The sequence below is a fragment of the Leptonychotes weddellii genome, chromosome 10 (assembly GCF_054177405.1).
Source record: "Leptonychotes weddellii isolate Sample4059 chromosome 10, ASM5417740v2, whole genome shotgun sequence".
In the NCBI taxonomy this organism is placed as follows: domain Eukaryota; kingdom Metazoa; phylum Chordata; class Mammalia; order Carnivora; family Phocidae; genus Leptonychotes; species Leptonychotes weddellii.
The window spans coordinates 94,025,185-94,030,131 of NC_138378.1; the positions used below are offsets into that span (position 1 = coordinate 94,025,185).

The following is a 4,947-nucleotide window of genomic DNA, read 5'->3' on the forward strand; positions in this document are numbered from 1 at the left end:
AGCCTTCCTTCTGATAAAGTCTGAGGCTAGCAATGACACATCAACCTATAGCCCTTTAAAACTAAACCAGAAATTGAACGAGCCAGGCAAAATTAGACTTATGGAAAACAGCATTTCTGAGAAAGTAAATATTTGTCATACACATGAGACTTAAAGTTCACGTGCTTTAACTGCTGGAATTCACCTAAGAAAAAATGCAGGAAAAGCACAAAGATGTTCATCACAAGATTACCTGTAACAGTGACAAAAATAGAAAAAAGCTAAATAGGCTACAAAATGAATATACAATATTATGTAGTTGTTAAAATGTTTATGGATAGTTTTAGATAATATTCAATGAAAGCACTTCCCTTTAACTGAAAAGTGCAGGATACATTGTTTACGCAAAAAAAAAAAAAAAAACAAACCCAAACATTAAAAATGCTTAGGAAATAAGACCAATTCATCAAAATGTTCATAGCTATGTGTCTGGAAATGTAGAATTTCTTCTTTGAGAATTTTAACTTTTACACACTAAGTTTACAATTTTAAAGACATATATAAAATGTTAATAAACGCTTGAGCTTCTAAGTCTCATTCTTTACATTATCTACATTAAAATGCAGACACCTAGATAGGAAGACAGTATTTGCTTCATAGAGCTAGCCTGTTCATAGAGATTATAGACGTGATCATCTGTTAATAGGTATAGGCAATCCATAGACTTGGGAAATGTTTTTTCTTCTGGGTTTTCTGCAGAATTTTATTTGTTGATAATCCCCAAAGGAACTAGCCCTTCCCTGGTGATACAGTCACAGTCAAAAGCACGTGCCTCTGGAAAGCAGCTTACCGCTGGCTGCCCCACACATGTGATATCTACAGATTGCTTTGTTTTCTGATCTACAGGATCCTCAGGTATTATTTCTGGCCATTCTGTAAGGATTAATCTTCTCTGCTTATTCTTTCATGGAGAGAAGTAACAATAGACTGGATGGCAAGTTCATTTACATAAAAATTATGAACAAAATTAAAAGGATAAAAGTTTTAAAAGCAAATAAGCTGGGGAAATGTGCCACAAATATAAAAGGGTAGTATCCTTTTATTAAAGGACTAACCAAAATGATTTTTTTGTGTGTACAGAAAGATCTGCCGTATAGAACCTGTTTTTTGTCTTTTCACCCTTTGTTCTAGTTCCTGAGGCTAGGAAGAGAGAAAAAGAACACTACCCTAAAAGATTTCTACAAATCAAGAAGAAAAATAGTTCACATAAAATAGCTATGAGAAATATATTAAGTAAACAAGTTAACACTCAAAAATTAGAAGTGATTTTTGATACATTCAGTGCTGGCAAGTGCACAGCGAAACAGACACGCTCATACACTAATGATGGGGGTGGATATTGATATAGCCCTTCTTGAGGTCTGCAAGGCAATATGGATCAACAGCTTTTAAAATATGTATATGCTTATAGTCTTTCCTAAGAATCTAGTCTAAGAAGACAAATAGAAAGTGTTCTGGTTATTTATTGCTGTGTAATAAATCTTTCAAAACTTAACTGCTTAAAACAACAGCAACCCGGAGCGGACCCCAGAGAGCCCTGAGCAGCCCCGCCGCCGCCGCCGCCGGCCTAGTTACGATCACACCCCGGGAGGAGCCGCAGCTGCCGCCGCCGGCCCCAGTCACCATCACCGCAACCATGAGCAGCGAGGCTGAGACCCAGCAGCCGCCCGCCGCCGGGCCTTCAGCGCTGCGGACACGAAGCCCCGCAGCGGCCGGGCCGGCCTCACATCGGCGGCGCCTGCCGGCGGGAACAAAAAAGTCATCGCAACGAAGGTTTTAGGAACAGTAAAATGGTTCAATGTAAGAAACGGATCTGGTTTCATCAACAGGAATGACACTAAGGAAGATGTATTGTACACCAGACCGCCATAAAGAAGAATAGGCCCAGGAAGTACCTTCGCAGTGTAGGAGATGGAGACACTGTGGAGTTTGATGTGGCTGAAGGAGAAAAGGGTGCGGGGGCAGCAAATGTGACAGGCCCTGGTGGAGTTCCTGTGCAAGGCAGAAAATATGCAGCAGACCGTAACCATTATAGACGCTATCCACGTCGCAGGGGTCCTCCACGCAATTCCCAGCAGAATTACCAGAATAGTGAGAGTGGGGAAAAGAACGAGGCATCGGAAAGTGCTCCCGAAGGCCAGGCCCAACCGCGCCGGCCCTCCCGCAGGCGATGCTTCCCACCTTACTACATGGAGGAGACCCTATGGGCGTCGACCACAGGATTCCAACCCTCCTGTGCAGGGAGAAGTGATGGAAGGTGCTGACAACCAGGGTGCAGGAGACCAAGGTAGACCAGTGAGAGAGAATATGTATTGGGGTTATAGACCACGATTCCGCAAGGGTCCTCCTCGCCAAAGACAGCCTAGAGAGGATGGCAATGAGGAAGATAAGGAAAATCAAGGAGATGAGACCCAAGGTCAGCAGCCACCTCAACGTCGGTACCCCTGCGACTTCAACTACCGACGCAGACGCCCTGAAAACCCTAAACCACAAGACGGCAAAGAGACAAAAGCAGCCGATCCACCAGCTGAGAATTCGACCGCTCCCAAGGCTGAGCAGGGCAGAGCTGAGTAAATGCCGGCTTACCATCTCTACCATCATCCGGTTTATTCATCCAACACGAAGAAATGAAGATGAAATTCCAGCAATAAGAAATGAACAAAAGATTGGAGCTGAAGACCTTAAGTGCTTGCTTTTTGCCCATTGACCAGATAAATAGAACTATCTGCATTATCTATGCAGCATGGGGTTTTTATTATTTTTACCTAAAGACGTCTCTTTTTTGGTAATGACAAACGTGTTCAAAAAAAAAAAAAAACTGGTTTTTCTCAATACACCTTTAAAGGTTAAATTGTTTCATATCTGGTCAAGTTGAGATTTTTAAGAACCTCATTTTTAATTTGTAATAAAAAGTTTACAACTTGATTTTTTCAAAAAAATCAACAAACGGCAAGCACCCGTTAATAAAGGTCTTAAAAAAAAAAAAAACAGCAAAAGCAACCCATATTTAGCTCACAAATGTGTGATTCTGCAGGGAAGGCTCCTCTCTGCTTCGTGCAGCATAAGCTGGGGCAGCTGGGGCAGGAAGAGCTACTTCCAAGGCTGGTAAGCTGGGGCCAGCTGGGAGCTGGGATGGGCTGAGTTCTGAGGTCCTCAATTCTTCCCAACACCAATGTGGGCTTCTGCATATGGACCACTCCACAGGCTGCTGGGGCATCCTCACAGCATAGAGTCTGGGGGCCAAGAGTAAGAGTCCCAAGAGACAGGAAGTGGAGTCCGCTGGTTTCTTAAGGCTTACACCCTGAAACTGGCCTAGGTCCCTTCCATCCAAGATTTAAAGGGAGGGACCTAGAACCTACCTCTAGATAGGAGAATTATCAAAGAATATAAGGGCCATGTTTGTAAACTGCCACATAAACATTAATAAAAATGTATAGTATAAGACATTTATTGAAGTATTATATATGTCAATCAGTAAAAACACAAAAACTGAATATTCAGTATTAGGGAAGTAGTTATGGTACATCTAAGAAATGGAACAGTAGATCATTAAAAATTATGTTTATAAAGAGTTTCAAATATCAAGGAAAATGCTGTTATATAAAAAATTATGGACAAAACCAGCATAGGATTGTGTAAAAAGGACAGTAGTCTTATATGTCTACACATCACTAGTTTTTATTTTTTGCTTTGTTTTTTTTTCTAGTATTTCCCTAACATCCTGTAAGTCTTCTGTTATAAAAGATAAATATTTGATTTAATGCATTGGGGAGAAGCCCACAGACTAAAGTATCAGTTTTAACATGGTTCATCAGCCAGTCCTGGGCCCTGGACTAGAGGAGCTTAAAATATGCCCTTATCCCTACCTGTAATGGGTACCCTTGCATCGTAACTTAGCTTTAAACTTGCTTGGACTTCTGCCTTCCATACTAGTGTAATGTACTCTCTGACTTTACTGACCTCAGTGTCTCAAATATGCACCAACTTGGCTACGGTTGGCTGGAATGACATGTCCAGTAATAGCTGTGCACTGCTCCTCCTCCCTTAGCAATTACTGGCCATGCCGTCCAAATGCAGGACTGACCCTTGGTGTACCAGAAGGAACTGGGCCTATCTGTCTACCCCATTTCCTTTTCTCTTTCCATACCTCAGCTCACTCCACTCCACCACCCAAAAACATTCTAACTATATCAATCTTCACCCCATTGATAGTCTGAGCAATATTCAGGTAAAATGATATTATCCAGGAGATTCCACCTTATCTGTTTTCCCTCTAAATGTTTATAAGCTCATTTTCACAATTATGGCATTTAGTACTTTCATCTACATGCCATTTCTCTCCTTGATAACTTAAATTAGATGTGGCTTCCCTGACATCCCCCAAAACCTAATCCCCACACACGGCTATGCTATGCCCTTTCTGTCTGCTCCTATAAGAATCTATACCGACCCTTCTCATTGTACGTATCTGTAGAATTACCTGTTTATTGTTCATCTTCCCTAGCAAATTATTAGCTCCTTAAGGACAGGAATTATCCTGTCTACCATATTCGTGGTAGATGCTAGCTTCCCCCAAAGCCATCTGCAAAATCTTCTCCTTTGCCACATCTCCCAATACAGATTGGAAAGTTTAATGCTTGTGTTGCTAGCTTTCCTTTTATCCAGGAGTTATGGCCCATGAGACATGCAAGTCTGCCATGAGGACTTCTATTAATATTCTTCAGTGACATAGCCCTTTTCCTTTCCCTGTTAAAAAAATTCTGCCTGAGCAATGTCCACAATAGCCAAACTGTGGAAAGAGCCAAGATGTCCATCGACAGATGACTGGATAAAGAAGATGTGGTATATATATACAATGGAATATTATGCAGCCATCAAAAGGAATGAGATCTTGCCATTTGCAACGAC

At 41.5% G+C, this 4,947-nt stretch overlaps 1 pseudogene; it reads left to right on the forward strand.

Moving 5' to 3' along the window:
- Nucleotides 1–1,563: 1,563 nt before the first annotated feature.
- On the forward strand, nucleotides 1,564–3,013 carry LOC102745200 (Y-box-binding protein 1 pseudogene; annotated as a pseudogene).
- The last annotated feature ends 1,934 nt before the right edge of the window (nucleotides 3,014–4,947 follow it).